The sequence below is a fragment of the Leptopilina boulardi genome, unplaced genomic scaffold (genome assembly GCF_019393585.1).
Source record: "Leptopilina boulardi isolate dan_hultmark-lab unplaced genomic scaffold, ZJU_Lbou_2.1 LbouV2_393, whole genome shotgun sequence".
Classification (NCBI taxonomy): domain Eukaryota; kingdom Metazoa; phylum Arthropoda; class Insecta; order Hymenoptera; family Figitidae; genus Leptopilina; species Leptopilina boulardi.
In genome coordinates this window covers 606416-630482 of record NW_026137966.1, presented here as the reverse complement: position 1 = coordinate 630482, position 24067 = coordinate 606416, and the positions used below count along the sequence as shown (strand labels likewise).

Here is a 24067-nt window from a genome sequence, read left to right as displayed (position 1 = left end):
ATCAAGTACGGCTGAGTTTTTTATCAACAATTTAAATTCGCTATCAATAATGTCACAGTCTTTTGCAGACAACCTTTTTTTTTCTAAAAATATTTCCAAAGTTTTTTGAAGTCGAATGACACAAGAAGATTGGGATGTTTTGAGAATTTCAGGATTACAAAATGTAATTGCTTTGCATAGTTTGTACTTTAACGGAGATCTTTCTAGAAGTTTTTGGCAAAATATTATAAGCATATTCCGACATTCGTTTTTAAACAAAGCTTTATCTTTATCAGAAACATCTTTTATTTTTCGAAGCTCTGCTTCTGCAGAGTACCCGATTTTAACATTTCGTGAAAATACAAAGTTTTCTTTATTCTCAAGATCAATTTTGAATAAATCACTGTGTTTTTCTAAGACATCCTTTTTTAAAAACATAGTCATTAACGTAGTGATCACAATTGTCAGTTCGGTATGAAGAAAAGGAGCCAGAGGATCGTTACTTTGGAACTCTGCACCTTAAAAAAGTAATATTTTCTTATTAAATATTAAAATTAATAAGAAACATTTCAGTAATTATAGAAATATGCACGTTTCAAGGCTCTACATTCAATATGTTATTTAATACTAATAGTAATTTCTTTAAATAATTATTAATATCTAATTAAAAAGTTTATTTACATTTGAATATTTTACTCTCTGAATTTGAATCAGTGGAATTTCACTGGTGATCCAGTTATAAGTATACCACTGGTTTCATTCAGTGAAAATTTCACTGGAAACCTGTGTATTTTCACTAATTGTCAGTGAAAACCTCACTGATTGAATCAGTAGACTCTGTCGATAAAACAGATTTCACTTATTCAATCAGTGAGATTTTCACTGACAATTAGTGAAAATACACTGGTTTCCAGTGAAATTTTCACTGAATGAAACCAGTGATATTTTTATAACTGGATCACCAGTGAAATTCCACTGATTCAAATTTAGAGAGTATGAATGTTAAATTACAAACTAAAAAATTTAATAAATTCTGAGGGAAATTCATAAATAATAGCAATAATTAGTATAAATAATCGATAATTATAATTATTTTATTACTTTCCTTTAGAAAATCATATAACGCCGGTTAAAATCATTTAACACTGAAAAGGATTTCATATTAATTTTTGCCTAAATATATATATATTTAATAAAGTTGTTTAAATTTAAATTTATTAATTTAAATTTATATTTAATAATAAATTTTACAATTTTGGGAAAAGAAGTAAATATTTGAACTATTATTATAACTTTTGAGGATTTTTACAAAAAAAAATATGAATTTTTGACATCGAACATATTAAAAAATAAAATTTTTATTGTGCACTTCCTTATAAGTGTATTAAGGTATTTGACGCGTGGATGCTAGCTGGAAATTGATGCTATATTATCAAAATACGTTTTGTATAATAAAAGTGCAATATTTATTTATTGTATCAATTGTTCAGTATTCCTTGATATATTCTTTAAATAATAAATTCAATTTCGATTAATAGTATTCGATTTTAATAGGAAATTTAACTATCATATTGCATATAAATCTTTTAATTAAAGAATAATGTAACTTTTTAAAAAATTTTAAACTAAAATTTAGATTGATTTCAATTAAGCAAGCAATAAATTATTAATATGGTATTTAATAAAATTTATTTATTTATTTATTTTAATAAAATATTTAAAGTGAAGTGAAAATTCCTCACTTACTTGTTCCTTTTGATTACTGAATAAACGAATGCCGTAGCTTTTTTTTCTTGATTCTTCTATTGACGAATGCTTACTGCTTTTAACGTGACTAGTAATTGCACTTCTGCCCATATTACTAAGGAATATGTGTTTATCACATAATAAACAATACGCAAAATTCTTCCCTTTGGTTGATTCTCTTACGAATTGTAGTTCTGGCTTTTCAAGCCATTCTTTTAAAAAGCTCGTCAGACCCATATTTTTTCTGAGAAAAATATTTCTTGGTAAATTCATAAAAAAAAAAAAAAAATATTTTCATCAGTAAGACTTTAAACTTTATATTTACTTACCATTAATTAATAAAATAAAATTTTCATAACTTCACTTTTACTAAATTTAATTTATTCAACCGGCACTCAAGACAAATTTTGCGACAATTTATATATAGGTATTTATAGGTTATTTGCAGACCACGTGGAGATCAAAGAGACCAAGATAGAAACAAAGTTAAAGTAAATCCGAAATCAGAATGGCAATATTGATAATATAAATGCCTGTGTACGCGTTAGCTATCTGGTCAATTAGTCATACTCACTTAAACGTACACCTAATGAGAGTGAGGAGCACAGACGTATATCTCTGCACTCTTCACTCTCATTAGGGGCACGTTCACGAAACTTCAGGCTAATGGAATCACCTTCACATGTTCATTCTAAACAGACCTTTGTATCAGTTAAAGGTAGTACGTCGCTTACGCCCTAAAGACGGGTCTATATGAATTTACACCATTTTATACCTTTTTTTCTGAAAATTTGAAAATGGAAAAAAAATTCCAGAAATTTTTTCAAATTCCATGCTATTTCAAGGATTTCCATACCTCCATTCAATTTCCATACCAATTCCAGGTTTTCCAGGTTTTCCAGGCTCTGTGGCAACCATGAATTATTACGTTTAATTTAAAATTACTAAAAGTTAAAATCCCTTTTGATATTTTAATTTTTTTTAAAATTAATATTGTGAGCCCTTTGAACGCACTGAAAACCAACAAGTGGTGGGACTACCGGAAATAAACGAAAGAAACTAAAAAAAACAGAGTAGAGTTTGTCACACTGATCATGTTGCAATTTTCATTCGCTATTAGCTATCCTCCTCGTGACAGCTTTTCGGTCACTGTCCCGAACTCCTTGGATTAACTCCACCCTCCGAATATCTCCTGGCACTAGCGCCGGATTTACAAAGCCAGTCTAAAAAAAAGAAAAGGAGGAAGGGTAAGCACGTTAATTTAACGTTAGGGATTCTTAGGCTGGTTCCACAATGGGCTCGACGCAAGGTAAACGCAGCGTTGACGCGACGCATCGCCATTTGAAGGCGTTTCTCCAATATGATCCTAAACTCTTGCGTTGCGTGACTGACGCGTTGATTTTAGCATAGGTTGCCAATAGCAACCGACGCAACGCATACGCAACGCAAGAGTTTAGGATCTTATTGGAGAAACGCCTTGATTAGCATTGGGATGCGTCGCGTCAACGCTGCGTTTACCTTGCGTCGAGCCCATTGTGGAACCAGCCTTATATGTGGGAAGAACTCACCGTGGCCCAGTGGCCCCTGCACATATATTTCCCGTTCACCTCGTCCTAAGCATATTTATGATGCCATCGGCTTCCGGAATATACTTTGGGAGGGCTTCTTCCTTGCAGGCGCACGCTATGATACCATATCGGTATAGTCCTTTCTAAAGGGAGCCTACTCCCAAGCCCCAAATTTAACGATAAATCTAGAAAATTTTTTTTTTTTATTATGAATAAACAAAAAAAATCATAATAATATTTGATGGAATCTATTTTACTCCAAATGTAATTATGCATGTTTAATCACTCAAAACTTTAACACATGAATGGTTATTTTCAAAAAGGGAGAATTATTTTCATTTGTATTTACACATGTTCTATTTTATTATTTACTGTAATGTAAATATATATGTGAATAATCTACAATGAATCCTTTGTTTAAGTCGTCAGTATATATGTACGATGAAACCCACGTATATCGGACCCGCATAATTAGAATTCCCGTTTACATAGGATTGTTTTTTATTATTATTATTTTTTGACCCCTTAAGTTAAATTTTTCTCCTATATACCTATATATTGGATTTTTGTTCAAATTTATAATAAAGTTTTGGCAATTTATTAACCAATATGCGCCAATGGGGAGTTATCATTAAAAAAATAGTTATATTTGCGCCCATGTCCCATACATAATTTTTTATAACATTTTACGTCAAAAACTCGACTAAATTGCTGTGATGGAAGGGGAAAGTGTGCGTAAAAGTACGATTTCCCCTCCTTTTAAGCACTAGTGCGTAAAAGACGGCGATTTAGTCGAGTTTTGGACGCAAAGTGTTATAAAAAAACTTTTTCAAGTAAAAAAAATATCAATGCCAGAGAAAAACGATTTTTATTGGTTACTCGATCGTGACGTCATATCGGCACATTGTCGCGCCTTGTCTGCTGTTTACTTGATTCACAATTAAAGGCAGCTTTGATAACATATTCTAAATCATTTAATTTTAATGTTAAAAAAAATAATAATTTTAAATAATTGTTTCCTAAATAATTTCTGTGATATAAGTGAAGTACTTTGTAAATTGGAGCCAGTGTTATAAAAATAAACTTTAAAAGTTTTTAATTTCAACTTCTTAATTTTAAGGTCATGCACAAAACTCTGTTTATTTTTATTGTATTTGTGATGTTTTTTTCTCTGGCATCTACATGTCAAAAAAAACAACAATTTTTCAGGTGTTTTAATTGTGGTGATCACACAGTGACACAAAACACGTTTATGTCTATTTCCGTGAATGTAGAATTCGATTTGAAAACAATCTTTGTTTTTACATGAAAAACTCATGACAACAGTGTTTTATTTGTGCCGATGTTACGTCACGATACCGTCGGTAGTATTCAGGTTTTCCTGGACCTTCTTTAGTACTTTAAAAATTATTTAATCGTTTTATTTAGTTTAGCGCATATTTTTCAATAAAATAAAAAGAAATTTTTTTTCTCTTATATAAGTCAGACCAAATCTACCCATTACAGTTAAAAAGGAAATTTTTGATGAAAACTCCCTTTTGTTTAAATAGTAAAGTATATAGAAATACACGTATTTATGGAATTTATTGATACCCGGTAAGAAGCGAAGAATTGAAAAGAATTCAGAATCTGAATTCCTTTGAATGGGTGATTTTACGTTTTTATTCAATTCCTCGATGAAGCAAAAAAAAGTAGAAAAATCTATTCTTCTTAATTGACTTGGCCAAAATGACACAGTCAATTAAAAGGAATAGACATATCCACTTCACTCTCCAAATTTCTTATTCCTTTCAATGCGCTTCAGAAATTTTGATACTGTCGATTGAAAGGAATAGATATTTAAAATTTACTCTCCAAACATTTAATTTTTCTCTATTCGCTACCAAAAATTTGAAAATATGAAACTTTGTGCATTAAGAAGAATGAGAAGTTTGAATTCTTTTCTATTGACTTATATGTTCTGGGAATAGAAAAAAATAGAAAAAATGATTATTCATCTCTCAAACTAGGATTTTCCGATGAGTTGACTCGGAGACTCGAACCCTCGACCATCATAACTCTCAACCGCACTGGGAGCGCCTTAACGCACTCGACCAGGGGAGGTTATAAAAATTTTTGAGAAAATGTCTCTTATAACGAACACATTAAACAGATACTTATATTATTTTGTTAAGTCATCAAACAGCTTTTCAGATGTTCATTATTACAAAGAGTATATTATCGTATATATATATTTTTATGAACATTAATGATATCAATTAATAATTTTGTCAATTTAAATAGTTTTAAATGATTAATTGTGTTAATAAATAAAAATTACAAAATTTTTTCATCTTTACAACACAAAAATGGTATATGAATTTTAATACCTAGTTTTAATGTGAAATTTATTAACTTCGACATTTTAATTTAGAATGACATGGACATGAACTTAAATTTCAATCAAGTGAATTCTGCATACATTCCAATTTTTTCGAAAATAAATTAAGTAACAATGTTGATATAGCAAATTTTTTTAACAAACTAATGTAATTTATACAATGCTAATACTTAATCAGCACTCAATTTTTTACCAGAATTTTCTTAAGCATATGGAAATATTTCCATATAATATAAATAAATAGTTCAGGTCTCATATATTGACTAGTATTATTAAAATTCTATTTTACAGAATATTCAAGTACAAAAATAATTTCCCGGTAAGAGGCGAATAATTGAAAAGAACTCAGAGTTCCAATTCTTTTGAATGTGAGCATTCACGTTTTTATTCAATTCCTCGATGAAGCAAAAAAAAGTAGAAAAATCAATTCTTCTTAATTGACTTGGCCAAAATTTATACTCTAAATTATACATATTATTCTTAACAACCTGACGCTGTCAATTGTAAAACATAGAAATGCCTCATTTATTCTATACATTTTCTATTCTTCTAAATGCGGTCCTGATGTCATGACACAGTCAATTAAAAGGAATAGACATATCCACTTCACTCTCCAAATTTCTTATTCCTTTCAATGCGCTTCAGAAATTTTGATACTGTCGATTGAAAGGAATAGATATTTAAAATTTACTCTCCAAACATTTAATTTTTCTCTATTCGCTACGAAAAATTTGAAAATATGAAACTTTGCGCATTAAGAAGAATAAGAAGTTTGAATTCTTTTCTATTGACTTACCTCTACTGGGAATAGAGAAGAATTCATTTTTCTGATATTTTGATGTTCAGTGAGGAATTGGGTTAAAACGTAAAATCGCCTATTCAGAAAAATTAAAAATTCTCAACTTCTGCTCTATGTCTGCAAACTTTCAATTTTTCTCTATTCCTCGCTTCTGACCGGGTAGTAATCCATCAGATTGTATTTTATATGTTACTTTCCCTTTAGTGTTTATATAATATGCAACATTTGTTATATAATAATTTAATAAAGTCATTTTAAAAAAACACAGTTTAAAATTTAAAAAAATATATTTTTTATTAAACAAATTAAAAAGCTGCGAAAAAAATACTAAACTTTCACTTAAACTAACAACTCAGGTTAGACTGTTCGAGATACATATATTGCAGTGGCCAAAAAATATTGTTAAACAATTTTTTATTCAATTTTTGACAACATATTTGGATAGAGGACACTTTCATACATAAAAAAGTCGTTTAAAAAAAACTAGTCTAGTTTTTAAAGAAATATCAGAGTTTGAAATCAGACCAAAAATTTAGTGCATTCAGGCGTTAATGGGTTAAAGATCTGACATTTTAATGTCAATGGGTTCTAGAGGGTATTGGGATTGTTCATTCAGATTTTAAGGTCATAATAAAAATTGGTCCAAAAGGAAATCCAATGTGGCGGTTAAATTAAAAAAATCGCTGTTTTTTTGAAAAAAATATTGTTAAATACTTTAATATTGGTCATTGAATTATGATTCACTAATCGACACAGTATTTTCACCACAAAAAATTTTGAGATGTCTTTTTTTGTTATTTTTGAGATATTAATTAAAACATGTATGAAAATATTTTTTTCATCCACTTATATAATAATTACAATTTTTAGTTAGTTAATTCATTATGAAGGTTAATAAAAAATGATATATTTTATAAACAAATAAAGTTATCGTAATTCTGAAGTTACTAAATGAAAGTTGTTGTTTGTAGGAAAAAATGAAATATTTTACAAACAAAACAAGTTATGGTAATTCTGAACTTATCAATTAAAAGTTAAGGTAATTCCGCATCTAACGAGCCCTATATGAAGTACTTTGTATCAGTAGATTGTTAATAAACAAGTGCAATGATAACTTATTGTTTATTAACAATCTACTTATCCAAAATACTTTATATAGGACTCGTTGGATTATAAGAAAATTATAACTTAATCCAGTAAAAAAAAATTACTTTGAATTTTTTTAATTTCGATATTTTTCCTTATTGTGTTATATTTTTAAAACCTTATCAATTTTTTATAGGTAAGTGTTTCAGCTTATCAGATATTGATAAGAATATCCTGTTGATTGCAAAATGAAATTAAACAAAGACCTTTATTATCATAATTGTATTGCATCTGTTGATTAAGATAATATATAATCATTTAGTGGAAGAATAATTCATTCAGTCTGTATTAATATCAGGTGTCAATTTTAACTAGTATATCACCTTATAATAAAATAACTGAATAACTTTTGTGATTACTCAATTCTTTCGAAATTATTTAAAGGTGATTAAACTTTACTTAAAATATACATGGATTTAATAAATTATAACTTACTTTAACCTTTTCAGGATAATTGTCGCTTTCAAGCAACATAAAATTTTTTTTTAATTCATGCATAAATTTCATGATTTTTAGAACTGAATATTGAAACAATGATTTTTCATTTAACGTAGTAACTTAATAGTCTGGTTTTTAGACAAGAAGATATAAATAAATTCGCAGAAACATTTATTTAAAAATAAAAAATTGTATTTTTAAAAGAAAAAATTGAAGATCCGTTAGGCGCCCTAACCTTAAAAATACGTATTTAATTTTTCCTTCCTTTTCCTGGAAAATTCCAAACAGCTAGAAAGATGAATCCTTTTGCATTTTACACACATATAACAAATCTCACGCGGAAAGTCCATATAAAACACTGATAATTACTAAAAATATTAAAAGTAATTAAAAAAACAATTTGTCAAATTCACAAAATGTAAATACAGCGCAAGCGCATTACTGACTTCAGTAGTCTTGAGCGAAGACCGGAGTTCGCCAATAGAACAGCGGAATGGAATTGAATCAGCGCGCGAAAATTTGAATTTGGAATTTTCAAATTTTTGACATAAAAAAAAACTTTGTAGTAACAAAATAATGCTAGAATAATATTAATAATAACTATTATTATTAATAACTGTTATTATTAATAACTGTTATTATTAATAACTGTTATTATTATTACTTTCTATTATTTTTATCAGAAAAGAAATATTTAGAACATAAATTTAAAATTAGTTTGTCAAACTTGTTCAATTCTCATTTTTTTATTCATGTCAGTATGAAAAAAAAAGAAAAAAAATTCAAGAAACCTAAATATTTATTTGGGCATTATTTTTGTCACGCAATTATTATTATTATTATTAATAACACAACAATTGTTTAGTGTGATTCCAAACATCGTATCCTGTTTTTTATAAAAATTTCAAGAATTTTCCCTGGCAAAAATAAATAAGTGTATTAAAATTATCATTTTTTTGGCCAAAATCGAAATTTTCTGATGTTTTGTTGAATTTAAATTTTTTTCTAATTTTAATATATGGCCAGATAAATGAAAAACGCGAAAAATGTCGATTTTGACAAATAACGATTATTCTGTTCCGTAAATTATTTTTGCAGGGAAAAATTCTGAAAGTTTGAAGGCAGGTGTAATTGGAGGACAAAAATCACGCTAAATAAGTTTTGAGAATGCAAGAATTTCTTTTACATTTTTTTTCATTCGCGAAAAAAACGATAAAAACAAAAAATTTTGATTTTGACAAAAAATAATAATTTTGTTTCTAAATTTATTTTTGTAAGGAAAAATTTTGTGAATTTTTATACAAACAGGATTCGTCCGGAAAAATCACGCCAAACCATATCGACGCCTCCCATCCATATAATCGTAACTCAAATGTCAGAACTATATAATCGTAACTCGGAGCTCAGTTAAATATGAACGTAGTTAATTTTCAGAAGAATAAAATCGTATCTCAACGATCAATTCTATATAATCGTGTCGCAAAACTCAACATAATTGTTACAATTATTATTTAAGCTTTCGTAAAATATATAGAATGAAATTTTGAGATACGATTATATAGAATTGATCGTTGAGATACGATTTTATTCTTCTGAAAATTAACTACGTTCATATTGAACTGAGCTCCGAGTTACGATTATATAGTTCTGACATTTGAGTTACAATTATATGGATGGGAGGCGTCGATATTATTGAGTAATCAAGAAATTCTTTTTCCTATTTGTTTCAATCGCAAATTCAACGAAATATCGGAAATTTTTGATTTTGACAAAAAAAATGATAATTTTGATACAATTATTTATTTTGGCAGAAAAAATTCTTGAAATTTTTATAGTTTTATAGTTTAATTATTATTATTGTTATTATTGTTGCATTATTTTATTACTACAATGTTTTCTTTTTTTTGATGTCAAAAATTTGAAAATTCCAAATTTAAATTTTCGCGCGCTGGTTCAATTCTATTCCGCTGTTCTATTGTCGAACTCCGGTCTTCGCTCAAGACTTTTCACATTCTCTAAACATGCGTGATTTATTTTTTGTATCACAGCATGCTAGAGAACATACTTCTTCTGAATTTTTAAATTTAATTTATGATTATGAATGCAAAGCGTTAACGAGAAATTGCATGTTTGAATGTTTAATGCATAGGCAAGTTTCTCTGTCTGATGGTTTGGGGAATGTAATCCAAGAAGGCCGAAGTCGGAGAAAAGTAGCAAGTGATATTTTTGAAGAATATTTATTCTTATATTTTTTGTGCAACCCAGTCGAAAATCGTAAGTTTCCCTGAAGGGTTCACATAGCCTTCAGGTAACTGTTATGAAGGTTTCAAAAGCTTCATGGCAACTAAACTATTTATACATTATAGACCTAAAATTCTGTGATATTTGCTTTCTGACTTCTTAACGGGAAGCTTTTTCTACAGCTTGTTGAATATCTGTGGACAGCTTCTAGCAAAAGGTCTACCAGTTTGCTTGGTGAATGCTTTCCTAATGCCTAGTTTAATGTGTAAGAAAGCAATTCTATTCGCTTTTCACAAGTTGCAAATTAATATGTAATTTAATTACCTTTTTTACACTTCCTGAAAACTAGAATAATTTCATTAAATTAAACTAAATCGAAAAATCATAAAAATTCTATAGTAATTTGTAAATCCGTTTTATACAATTAATAATTATTCTTTATATATTATATAAAAATTATTTTTCAAAGAAAACGTTTATTTTTAAACACTTAAATTATATACGAAAAAAATTATATATAACTTGAGCAAAATTTGGGGTTAGGAATACGAATACGGTGAAAACCTTTTATATTGAATAATGAATACAATTTCTTAAAAAAAAGACAAAATATTTAATATTTAAAAAAAAAAGATTATTATTTTTATACTTGATATTTATGAATATTTTTTATAAATAATATATTCTTTATTCTTTTAGAATTTCATAATTTATGAAAATGAATTTAACAGCGTATTTTTATTTACAAATTTTGGTTGACAACAATGTACTAAAAGTTAAAATACCGAGTCTGACGTAAATAATTTTTCTTTAATATTTTTCAATATTTAAATATAATAATCTAATACATAATATTTTTACGAGATAAATAAAGATGGAAAGAAAGGTTAAATTTAATTTTTGATCATTGTCATTTTTCCGCTGTTTCCTGAAACATCCATGACGCTTCATTTAATTTTCGCCACCTGGACGCTTTCTTTTTATATATGCAAAATCCTGCAACTCTTTGATAACTCTCTCAAAGCTACTTGAATGCTTTGTTTAAAACGTACAAAATTTGTTATTTTCAAGCTTTCCGTGGAAGCGAAAAATCGGCCATAACAGGCTTCCTGAAAGTTTTCTATAGCTAGTTATCTACTGTCTCACAATTCTCTAATGGTTATCTCAATACTTCAAAACAACTTTTTGTTCAGCTTAACATAGCGTAGGATTTTTGACTGGGAATTCTTTTATGGATGAGAGAAGAACCCTTTTTTGTTAATTATTTTTATGATCTTTCTTTCCAGGACACAGACGATTGTTAGCATCTTCTTGCAAAAATTGTACAACTCGTGATTCTTCTCTTTTTTTCAAACTAAAACTTTTTTTTCGGTGGAAACGTGCATAATTTTTTTTGCTTGTTGACTTTTTAATATCCTTTGATGATATAATCCCTTTACATTCGCTCATTATACGATACTTTTTAAAATATTTATTACAAATTGTCATTGCAACCATCATTTTAATATTGTGTTTTCTATTTTATCTTCTTTTCCTTAATTGATTCTTCACGACTTCAATTTCAACAATTTTTTCTTTATTTAATTATTAATTTTACCTTTTGATTCAACTGTCAATTTTTTTACCTTTGAAGATGGAGAATTTGATCTTTATGTTTTAGTTTTATATCTTTGTAGTCTTTTTTTGTGCTTCTCCACATTTTTTAAGGCATCACTAAGCTCTGATTCAAGTTTTTTAATTCTCCTGTATGCTTTTGCACGCTCTTTCCTTACAATTTTTCGACCCATAACTTTCCGCGATGATCCAGTTTTTTCAATTATATTAGGCACACTATGACAAGAATTTTCTAAAGAATCGACTTGACTTTTAAGCAACTGCTCTGTCTCTTTTTTCTTTCCTTTTCTACAATTTCGCTGATTTATTCTCCACTTTTCACGCTGTTCGTCTTTTTCGGTATTAGTTAAATTATTTTTCATTTTTGCATAGTTTTCTCGCTTTTTCTCTTCGAATTATTAAATTTTCTTCGGTTATCCTTGCTCGTTGTTTCCGTTTTTTCTGCTTCCTTCTTTCGTTTCTCAACATTGGAACAAACACTGCTTTTCTTTCTTTTTTAGGTTTCAAAAATGTTTTCGGATTATTTTTATTTTCTACAATATTCTTTTTATTTGCCATTTTAAGTTGATTCTCAAAAACACACCTGTAACGCAATCAGTCAAAATAATTTATAAAAATATATATTTCATTAAGCAATTAGAATAATATGTACAAAATTAATTTTTAATGCAGAAAAACATTTCTTTAATAAAAATAGATTTTTATAAACTTCTGTATCAATTAGTAAATATTTTCTTTTATTTTAAAACAATTTTTAACTATTTTTCAGAAATATCATAAATTGTAGTTAATTTCGTTATTTAATGAATTTTTATAATTAAATAATAACATTATGTAGAGTGTTAAACGTATTAATATAAATATCTGAGAAGATTTGTTGATATCTAAAGAAATAGAATTTCAAAAAGGTTAATTCTTTTTTTAATAACGGCTGACTTTACGCTTTTAAAAAAAATGTCTGACAGGACACGATGACAAAAATAATGAACATGAATTTTTAATTTTTATATTAGTCGAAAACTTCAATTTAGTTTCTATTGTACATTTACACAAACAATATACATATACTAGAAAATATTTTTATTCGTTACTTACCTTTTAAAAATGTTCTCCTTTAAAATAAACTTGAGGACACGATGAGAAAAAGAAGATGTACGTTTTTTTTATTTATTAAAATATTATTTTATTGATTTTTTAACTGATTTTGACACTTCTCTATGCTCACATATTATCAAATTCACATTATACTTCATTTATTTTATAGTTTAAAAACATTTTAATTGCGATTGCAATTGAAAAACTGCTAAATATATATGCGGGGACACGATGACATGAAAAAATTCAAATCTGGGGACACGTGGAAAATTCTTTATATTTTGCATTTAGTGTTATAAAAATACTTACCACTTTTTTACATTACATTTTATACATTGGAGAACACGTACACGAAGAGAAATTTTAATTTAGATAATAAAAAATTGAATTAGAATTTTTTTAAATCGTAAAATGTAAATAGGGACAAGGGACACTATGACATTTTTGAGCATTTTTACTAATTTATACCTGTTGTAGTAAGAAAAATTTAAATTAAATTATGGGGTAATGTAGAAAAAAGCATACTCTGTATTTAAAATCATTAATTTTTAACAATCAAAGTATTATTTATTCAGGACAAGATTTCAACGATTTTTTGATTTTTACCCTTAACTTGATTATATTCGATATGATATGATTGTACATAACAAAAAATAATTCATGTTACGTGTAAGAAAAAAAGTTAAAATTATTTTTTATTAAAATGAAAATAATCCAAGAAAAAAATGTTATTGTTTTTGAACACATTTTTAATGTAAGATTTTTAATATTTACAAACTAAAAAGATAAGAAGTATTAATATAATCAGAAAATCCACCCGAAATCATAAAATATTATTTGACGAGCCATCTTTAAAAATACATTTTATTCATTATACAGATTTTTCAAATTCTTTCGTCACCAAAAAATAGATTAATTAATTATAAACACAAATTAACAATTCTATTTATACTTTTTACAATTGTAATATGGTTTTATATATTTTTTCGAATTCTTAAGAAAAGTGACAGTTTTCTGTACATTCTCTGCATGAAACATATGTTATAAGTGAAATAAAAAAAAATTTTCAACAAGTATTGCATTTTCTTAAAATCGTAAAGATTCATTTTTAAAAGTTATTATTTTTCTTGTACATTATATAATATTGATTATTATGTAATATGATTTTCATAATGAAATTATAAATTTTTCATTTTACATAAATAATTAACGCATTTGCAAATTATATTAATTGCACTGAAAAAAAATTATTTGATTCCAATAACCGATTACTCGGTTTGGTTACTCTTGTTGGTTTTCAATATTAATAAGAAAGAATACTAGGTACGGTACAAATGAATCTTTGCTCACCAAAATTTATATAAACACAAACTGTCTGACTTTCCGCAACATTTTTTACAGTAACTTCTCTTTTTATAGTTAGAACTCTTTGATATGCTAAATGATTTTTTTCAAACGCAGGCTGTGTTTTTAAACATTGTAAAAGTACACATTTTTTTTGTTTTCTCTGTCTACAATGAATTCAACAATGTTTGCATAAGAGCCATCTATAAGCTTAATAAAAGAATTGTCTGACCTTTTATTAACAATTTTTTTTAACAAATGAAGGCAACCATTACGAACCATTTTGTTGATTGACACAGCTGTTTTTGAATTATTTAATTTTGTCATCCACTCCTCACTAACACTATACATTTTTCCAAAATATCGAGTTTCGGAAACTTTTAAAGTTTTTTGCACATTTCTATCACATACCTGGTCAATATAATTTCTTGTGCTTGCAGAACAATGTTTGTAAATTTTCTGTTTCATTGTTAACAAGCTAAACTTGAAGCCGATATGTCTGCACACTTGATGATGTACCCCTTTCGCAGAGTGTATGACGTCTAATAAATCACCATTTCCACTTTCAAAGCCATAAGTAGTGTGAGCCCACAATGAACCTCAGTTTAGTACATTTTTCACCAAGTGTAAAAGTTGATGGACATTGAATATCATTTGCACTGTTGAATACAAATGTTCTGTGTCACACAAAATTTGTGCAATAAAATATCCACATGATCAGTATCAGAAAGGGTAATTTTTTCTTGGAGAAGAATGTAAATTGCTTCAACCAAGAGAAGCCAATGATTAATGAAACGTTTATCTTTCATAACTAACACAGCCCCACAAAAAAAAGTGTCGTGCGCGGCAAACCAGACTAGTCATTTCCTATGTCTTTGACGCGCTGAACACGAATCCGAAGTCCGTTTTGCTCCATCACGTCAGGATTTTTTTCTAACCTCCAAAAACCTGTCGGATTTTGAGAGGTAGACTATTTTTTTTTAAATTGATGGATTTACTTCAAACTTGGTATCTAGGGGTTTTTTGGGTCGCTGATGACGAATTTGAAGTTAGATTTTCAAAATTCCAAATGTCGGCTCCAATATGGCGGACGAATTTTGTAAAAATTGATGAATTTACTTCAAACTTGGTATCTAGGGGTTTTTTGGTTCGCCGATTACGAATCTAAAGTTAGATTTTCAAAATTTAAAATGTCGGCTCCAATATGGCGGACGAATTTTGTAAAAATTGATGGATTTACTTCAAACTTGGTATCTAGAGTTTTTTTGGGTCACTGATTAAGAATCTATACGAATCCTTCACGTTTTGAATCCCCTGCAGGGGATTCAAAATGTGACGACGAGTTGAATTTGTCCTCGTCAAAGTCGGAAAGCTCTCATACTTAGGCCTGGGGAGGTATGAGGGTTATCACCCCTAGGACGGCGGACTCACCTGCGATCGGGCCAGGATCCCTAACGTGCGGGTTTTCACATAAATCATGGTTTCTCAAAATCAAAACAATAATAAAACTCCAAAGGCTTTAAAACTTAATTTTGCAGTAACAACGTCGGAACACTTATGCGACAGCAATGCAGATGCATTTTGTTACATATGTGGACAATTCGATGTCCCCAAAAATCGTAAATCAATAAATGAAAATATCAAAAAGATCTACAATGATTGTTTTGATCTTGAGATAGCCAATCAGGATAAAAATTGGGTTAAACACAAAATTTGCAGTTCCTGTTACACAATGCTAACTCGTTGGAATCACACAAAAGAGGATGAACTAAAGTTTATAAAGCCAACTTTGTGGGAAAAACCATTAAATCAAAAAGATTGTTATTTTTGCAACACCAATGTGCAAGAATATAATAACAAAAATAAAAAAACATATTGTATGCCAACGTCTCAACTGTAAAAAAACCAGAAATTTCATGCAATCCACCTTCCTCTCCCAAAATCTTGCAAATAGACAGTTCAACTGAAGATGTTCTAGATTTTGAAAATAACGACATGAGAACCGATGATGAGGACGACTATTACGTTCCGTATGATGAACAGGAGATAAAGATTCCACAAACATTTAATCAAGAAGAACTTAGCAATCTCATTAGAGAATTAAAATTACCGAAGGATTGTGCAGAACACCTAGCATCAGTGTGAAAGCAGAAAAACTAGTTATCAAAAGGCACAACAGCTAGCTTTTATCAAGACAGAGAAAAAGAATTCCGACAAAATTTTACAAAAGATGAAAATCCGTCGTTGGTATATTGTTCAGATGTTGTCGGACTCATGAATAAATTAAAACCAAATATATACAAAGATGAAAATTGGAGACTATTTATTGACTCTTCGAAAAGAAGTTTAAAAGTAGTACTACTACATAATACTAATATTTATGCCCCAATTCCAATAGAGCATTCATCGGAAATGAAAGAAAACTATGAATATATGAAACTAGTTTTGGATAAAATTAGATACCGAGAAAGCAACTGGCAAATTTGTGGGGATTTCATTATTTTAAGACAAAAAAGAAAAAAATCGGCGGAGGGCTTTTTGAAATATACCATTTTAAAAAAAAAAATTTTTTTACTAAAAACTAAGTTACAGATTTATTTGAGTTGACTCGTTTTGTTTGTATTTTTTTTAAGCAGTCTAATAAATGTTAAGGTATTTAAAGGATAAGTAGGATTTCATAGCTGCAAAAGGTTTTTAATTTGACAAACAATGTACCGTTGACAAAAAAATATTTTATCGAACTAAATATTTGAAATATAATTTGTAATAAATCTGTAATAAAAATTACAATATTTTTTATACACATTTTAACGATTTATAAATGAAGTTAAATTTTAAAAATGTTTATGCAAAATATATAAACATGTAGCTTCAGATGTGCAGTGTGTCAGTATAATAGTTCGCACATCTGAAGCTACATGTTTATATATTTTGCATAAACATTTTTAAAATTTAACTTCATTTATAAATCGTTAAAATGTGTATAAAAAATATTGTAATTTTTATTACAGATTTATTACAAATTATATTTCAAATATTTAGTTCGATAAAATATTTTTTTGTCAACGGTACATTGTTTGTCAAATTAAAAACCTTTTGCAGGTATGAAATCCTACTTATCCTTTAAATACCTTAACATTTATTAGACTGCTTAAAAAAAATACAAACAAAACGAGTCAACTCAAATAAATCTGTAACTTAGTTTTTAGTAAAAAATTTTTTTTTTTTTAAATGGTATATTTCAAAAAGCCCTCCGCCGAATTTTTTCTTTTTTGTCTTAAAATAATGCTAAAAAAATATAAATTCAGAATCAACAAAAAAATTTAGAGTTACTGAAAGTTTGAATAAAATTTAGTTCAGGCCAACCGTGATTCCAGAAATAGTTAGTGATATGATTAAAAACTTTGGTAAGTTAGGATGCTTAATGAGCATAAAGTTGCATTACTTAGACTCGCATCGGGATCAATACCCTGAAAATTTGGGAGATTACAGTGAAGAACAAGGAGAACGATTCCATCAAGATCTTAAAGAATTTGAGCGTCGTTATTAAGGAAGATGGGATGTAAATATGATGGCCGACTACTGTTGGATGCTGAAAAGGGATATTGTACCTGGAGGCACCAATTTGAAAAGAAAACCTTTACACAGATCCTTTGAGGACAAAAGAGTGCGCTACCATAAAAAGACGTGAATACCTTACTTATGTATATAAGAATTTCCATTTCTAGTTTTGAAAATCTAACTTCAGATTCGTAATCAGCGACCCAAAAAACCCCTAGATACCAAGTTTGAAGTAAATCCATCAATTTTTACAAAATTCGTCCGCCATATAGGAGCCGCCATTTTGAATTTTGAAAATCTAACTTCAAATTCGTCATCAGCGACCCAAAAAACCCCTAGATACCAAGTTTGAAGTAAATCCATCAATTTAAAAATATAGTCTACCTCTCAAAATCCGACAGGTTTTTGGAGGTTAGAAAAAAATCCTGACGTGATGGAGCAAAACGGACTTCGGATTCGTGTTCAGCGCGTCAAAATACATAGGAAATGACTAGTCTGGTCTGCCGCGCACGACACTTTTTTTTGTGGGGCTGTGTAATTGGAGAATGGGAATACTGTAGTACAAGATACAGATTTTCCATTCTCTAGCCTTCCAGAATGCCCTTTCATCAATTGTATGACATAAACGACCAATTTTTCAGAGAACTTTTAGATCTTTCATGAGACTATTGATTTTGTTAACATCTTCTTTTGAAAGCAGACCGCATATTTCTTTTTTATACCAAACCATATATTGGCAAATTGTTTACCAATTCCCGCAAACATATGTAAAGGGTTTGGCGCAAATCCTTCAATAATATTAAAATGTTTAAGATTTATCAACGGTGACGGACCTTTTAAACCGAAGCAGGGATTTAATGGGGTTGCTTTTTCCATGTGTTTAATTTTAATTGTATCATTAACACCTCGAGGATTGATAATTTCATCTTGTAATGGGTATTTATGACTCCCTGAATTTGGTTTATCTGGATTATGAACCCATTCACCCGTATGAAGACACAAGGGGCATCCGTATTTTCCATTGAACTGTGTCAAACCCTGCAACGGTGCGCGTGCGACTGAGTCAACGCAGCAAACTAAAGGGTAAACTATAATCGGAATTTCTTGATCATTTATTTTACATATAATTCCATCTGAATTGAATTTGTTCAAATTTTCAACAAAGGAGTTTGAAAAAATGTCTATATTAGGATTGGTCTTTCCAAACCATATGCCGGCAAGAATTAAATCATTACTTCGAACATGGAAAGGTAGTTCATTGATCTGCAAGTAGATTGGACAAATTAAATATGATGAGCTTTGAAATAACGGCGCACCATCACTATTGAAATTTACGGTCATCTATTGTTTTCTTTCCGATGGTTTTAAATATGCAAGAAACTCTCTATAAATGACTGTAAAGATATGTTTTTGTGAAGATCTTTCTGGCAAAATATGGTTGTACTTATCACTATTTGATGTAATTAACTGTGAAATTTGCGATGATACGTCAAAATTTACAAAAAAGTCATTGTAGGTTAAATTATTTGTTTTAATGGCAATGTTACAGATATGATATTTCAAAATTGCAGTTGAACGTTTGAAAATGCCAATGTATGCAACACAATCTGGACATATCCCATGAAAAGTTGCATTTTTCGATGGGTTGAAAAGTTTATCTATTAGATAACATGTATCTGGTAAGATGGGCGATACAAACATGCAGTTGACAAGTTGGAAAAGATGTGTCACTGCAGTTTGAGAAAGTGCATAAGTTATGTCAAATTGCAAAACCATCAGAACAATTTCTCCTACACTTTTATTTATTGGTTCTCTCACAGTTTCATTCGAATCCGGATTTTCTAAAAATAAATGTAATTTAAAAAAAATGGATTCTCGGTGTTCACTTTCTGAAGAGCAAGTGTCAAAAAAACTGTGATGAAATTGATCCGTTTCATTTGTTCATTCATTTGTCAAAATGTTTACAATGGTCGACAATCAGGATATAGTCAGGTAATGTCAACTTTTTGACATGGAAATAGCAACATTCCGTGCTTCTACCACCAACATACACTACCGGAAGAAATTGTCGGTACGCTTCACGTATTAATGTTTTTTGACTCTTAGCAAAATCTAAAATAATGTATGGAAAAGTTTGCCAACTTTAGAACATAATCTTTAAGGTCTTAGCTTCAATTTGCATTTTTGAAACTTAAAAAATGTTTTGTAGTTCCTGAAATATGTCTAAAAAGCTCCGAGGATGTTTTCCTACAACCGTCGGTCATCACTTTTTGCCTCTTTGCTGCTGGGTTGTAAAAAACCATGTTCCAACATTTTTTAACATATTTCAGGAACTACAAAACATTTTGTAAGTTTCAAAAATGCAAATTAAAACTAAGACCTTAAAGATTATGTTCTAAAATTGGCAAACTTTTCCACACTGAAAAAAAGCAATGGATGTCACATCCATACGTCTGTTTGCCCCAACCATATTATATTGAAAAATACGTCCCATCCATATCTATGGATGCTATATCCATATAAAATAGTTAGCTGTAAATTGATGCAATAACGAAGGTATATAGCTGTGTGAACCATATAATATGGAAGTAGCACAAATCTCACTATGGATGTCACAACCGTTTTTAATTGTTGCTGCAACCATTGACCTGTGTGTACTATATTAATATAGTTAACGTATCTATTTTATATGGTTATACTTAATATTTATTTTATTTTGTTAATTATATTATTAATAAGGTTATTTTTAATTAATTTAAAACATTGCGTATCATATTAACATATTTATTTTTTCCAATAAAACGTAAATGTAAATGTTTATTACAATAAAATATAATATTATATATAATAATTCGCGCGAACAACTTAAAATAATATCGCGATATACTTTTAATAATATTATAATTATAATTTATGGCGTAAAGTTGCAAACATGGAACCATTTCCCCATTTGCAAATTGTGACTGGGAAAGGAGAATGCAAATCATTTACAAGAACACAATCAAATTCGGCAGTTTCGTAGACATCGTAGACATAATTCTAGAACACTCGCCACACATCATAAAAAAGCTCTTCTAGAGAAGTAGAAAAAAAAATTGGAATTAACCCTTTGAAGCACAGCGGTACACCAGTGTACCACATACTTAGATTATATGATATATGGCGAAAAAATTTGTTAAAACCTGCTTGGATTCGCTTAAAATTCAGTACTCGGGGGTTTTAGGGGTCGCTGATTACGAATCTGCTGTCAGTTTTTCAAAATTAAAAATGGCGGATCTAATATGGCGGACCATTTTTTTAAAGTTGCTTGAATTTGCTTGAAATTCATTACTCGGGGGTTTTTAGGGTCACTGATTACGAATCTGATGTCAGTTTTTCAAAAATCAAAATGGCGGATCCAATATGGCAGACTTTTTTTTAAAAAATCGTTCGGATTTGCTCGAAATTCAATACTCGGGGGTTTTTAGGGTCACTGATTACGAATCTGATGTCAGTTTTTCAAAAATCAAAATGGTGGATCCAATATGGCGGACCATTTTTAAAACTTGCTTGAATTTGCTTGAAATCCGTTACTCGAGGGTTTTTAGGGTCGCTGATTACGATTCAGATGTCAGTTTTTTAAAATTCAATATGGCGGATCCAATATGGCGGACACATTTTTTAAAACATGCTTGAATTTGCTTAAAATTCAGTACTCGGGAGGTTTTTAGGATCGCTGATCACGAATCTGATGTTAGTTTTTCAAATTTCATAATGGCGGATCCAATATGGCGGACCATTTTTTAAAACTTGCTTGAATTTTTTTGAAATTTAGTACTATGGGGTTTTTAGGGTCGCTGATTACGAATCTGGTGTCATTTTCTGCAAATTCATAATGGCGGATTCAATATGGTGGACCATTTTTTAAAACTTGCTTGAATTTGCTTGAAATCCGTTACTCGGGGTTTTTAGGGGCGCTGATTACGAATCTGATGTTAGTTTTTAAAATATCTAGAAGTTTTTGAATACAATCGCGTCATTGATTTCTGTAAATTTTAAATCATTTTTTCATCAGCTAAATAAGAACTTTTCTCTTTTTTAAGCACTAAAGAAAGGAGTGTGTAAATAGATGAATAAATTTATATATTTCTGAAAAAGAAAAAATTCTTTATTGTTATATCCAGAAACATGAACTAGGAAAATAATTCGAATCCCTGATATTTGATTTTGATACGTTTTGCTATCAAAAATATGTTGGTATTTTTGACGGCATTTATCGGGTTAGCATATGTGTTATTTAAATTGTGAGTAAACTGTTGTAATGCAGGAAACTTCTCTCATAAAAGTTACTTGTAAAGATTGTTACCCAGCTCTAAAGGTAATGTCCTAATAATCAGCCAGTCGGTGATTTTGCAACGAAACTGTTTCATACTTATCTCAAAAAAACTTCTGCTTTGATCGATGATAGATTCATGCGTGACATTGTAGTCTAAAATACACTAAAATATTCTGTGTTACCATTTATTTACTTTCAGTCCACTTTAGCATATCAGATTTATCTACGTCATAAATGTGCTCACTGTGATCTTCATCTCATCAAAATATTTTTACATTGACATCTTTGCTTGTTCAATTAGCAAAATGGTCCGCCATATTGGATCCGCCATTATGAATTTTGAAAAACTAACATCTGAATCGTAATCATCGACCCTAAAAACCCTCGAGTAACAGATTTCAAGCAAATTCAAGCAAGTTTTAAAAAATGGTCCGCCATATTGGATCCGCCATTTTGATTTTTGAAAAACTGACATCAGATTTGTAATCAGCGACCCTAAAAACCCCCGAGTATTGAATTTCGAGCAAATCCGAACGATTTTTTTAAACAAGTCCGCCATATTGGATCCGCCAATTTGATTTTTGAAAAACTGACATCAGATTCGTTATCAGCGACCCTAAAAACCCTCGAGTATTGAATTTCAAGCAATTCCGAACGATTTTTTAAAAAAAAGTTTCCCATATTGGATCCGCCATTTTGATTTTTGAAAAACTGACATCAGATTCGTAATCAGTGACCCCAAAAACCCCCGAGTATTGAATTTCAAGCAATTCCGAACGATTTTTTAAAAAAAGTCCACCATATTGAATCCGCCATTTTGAATTTTAAAAAACTGACCTCGGATTCGTAATCAGTGACCCCAAAAACCCCCGAGTAGAGAGTTTCAAGCAAATACGAACGATTTTTTAAAAAAAGTCCGCCATATTGGATTCGCCATTTTGAATTTTGAAAAACTGACAGCAGATTCGTGATCAGCGACCCCAAAAACCTTTATATGTGTTTAAGTAATTGAAATACATCCATGTCAAAAATTCGTGCTTCAAAGGGTTAATACATAATAATCGTTATTTTTGAAAATTAAAAAAAGGTAAAATTATCATGTAAAAATCATGTGAAAACATTATTATATTTAACTTAAAAAAATAGGAAAAGAACTAGGCGCAATTGCGCCTACATCTAGGGTTTCGTGGCGCTTTAAATTTTAATTAAAAAAAAATAAATCAAAAATAAATAATTTAAAAATAAATAATAAAATTTATTTTATAAATTTACCTAAAACATTAGGTAAAATGTCCATTCGATAATGTCCACTATTAAGACATGTCAACTCTTGGACATGTCAACTATTGCGACATGTCAACTATTGGGACATGTCAATTACTGAGACAGGTCAACTACTGGGACATGTCAATTGTAGGGGCATGTTAACTAATGGGACATGTAATCTCCATTCATGTAATGTCCATTCGGGAAAATGTCCATTCAGTAAATGGAGATTTTAGATCTGTGGGGCCCCAAAATTTGAATTTGGGAGCTATGGTGCCCCAAAATTTGAATTTGGGATCTGTGGTGCCCCAAAATTCGAATTTGGAAGCTATGTATGCCCAAAATTCGAATTTGGGATCTGTGGTGCCCCAAAATTCGAATTTGGAAGCTATGTTTGCCCAAAATTCGAATTTGGGATCTGTGGTGCCCCAAAAGTTTAATTTGGGATCTGTGGGGCCCCAAAATTTGAATTTGGGATCTGTGGTGCCCCAAAATTTTAATTTGGGGTCTGTGCCCTAAAATTTTAATTTGGGGTCTGTGCCCTAAAATTTGATTTTGGGAGCTGTGGTGCCCCA

The 24067-nt window shown here is 29.5% G+C and overlaps 1 protein-coding gene across 1 annotated transcript in view; it reads left to right on the top strand.

Annotated features, from left to right (window-relative positions):
• The first annotated feature begins 7983 nt into the window (after positions 1-7983).
• LOC127288730 (beta-glucuronidase-like) overlaps positions 7984-24067 on the top strand; it is a 576096-nt gene continuing 560012 nt past the window's right edge. Inside the window, exon 1 of the mRNA XM_051316363.1 lies at positions 7984-8002. The gene's annotated coding sequence lies outside the window, so the exon portion shown is untranslated. The remainder of the gene's footprint in view (positions 8003-24067) is intronic.